Source organism: Egretta garzetta, unplaced genomic scaffold (assembly GCF_000687185.1).
Source record: "Egretta garzetta isolate BGI_Z169 unplaced genomic scaffold, ASM68718v1 scaffold29, whole genome shotgun sequence".
NCBI classification, from domain to species: Eukaryota; Metazoa; Chordata; class Aves; order Pelecaniformes; family Ardeidae; genus Egretta; species Egretta garzetta.
This window is the reverse complement of record NW_009260796.1, coordinates 900,658-901,535: the sequence shown is the minus strand read 5'-3', so window position 1 is coordinate 901,535 and position 878 is coordinate 900,658. Positions and strand designations below refer to the sequence as shown.

At 51.6% G+C, this 878-nt stretch overlaps 1 protein-coding gene across 1 annotated transcript in view; it reads right to left on the bottom strand.

Moving 5' to 3' along the window:
• Window positions 1–878, bottom strand: part of AGRN (agrin) — a 162,893-nt gene that overhangs the window by 116,533 nt on the left and 45,482 nt on the right. The window lies entirely within an intron of this gene.

The window sequence follows — 878 nt, the reverse complement described above, 5'->3', positions numbered from 1 at the left end:
CAAAAAGAGGTCCTGGAGAGCGTCACAAGTGTGGCCAAGGACTCTGAAGCCAACGTGCCTTAACCGTTAAACTCTGTGGGTTGCCTTGCCAATAGATGGTTTTCTGAAACCAAACTCACAATTTGGAAAGGTTGAGGAGCTAAGCCCGGAGCTCCCCGCAGCCAATGCCAGCTTCCCAATACAGGCTACCAAGCACCAGATGTTTCCCATTCAGCTTCAAGGGGCACATCCTTCACCACCGCCACCTGATGCCTCCTATCCAAACCCATCACCTGGGCTGGAACTACTTTTGAAGTCTAGGAAACCAGAGCACAAGATGAAACAAGGTTCCCACCCCACAGGGTGAGAGAGAGGGTTAATGGTTAAACAGCTGAGCATTTTAATAGTTGTTACTGAGCACCACTTTATCTGTGGCACTGTGGAAGTCCTGTAACCATTACAGCATTCATTCTAGATGCCTATGGAAATAGGAGCTGCCCTCACAGCCAGGTCTGTGTCCTACCAGGATCTCCTAGCACGAAATGCAACTTTTAACCCCTCTTTTCTATTCCACCCAGACCACTCCGCCCCCTTGCAGGACTTTACACGAGCTACTCGGTGGTTAAAAGCAAGGATGGAGTTAGGAGCGCACGGTGCTGTGTGCTTTCCTCAGGCTGGACTCTCCAAGGCTGCTGAAAGTCTTGAAAGTGGAGTCTCCTCCTCTGGAGATATTCAAAGCCCACCTGGACGAAGTCCTGTGTAACATGCTCTAGGAGAACCTGCTTGAGCAGGGGGGTTGGACTGGGTGAGCTCCCGAGGTCCCTTCCAACCCTTGCCATTCTGTCATTCTGTGAAAGAGGACAGACAAGGAGCCCAGCGTGCCCAGATGGGTGGGATGC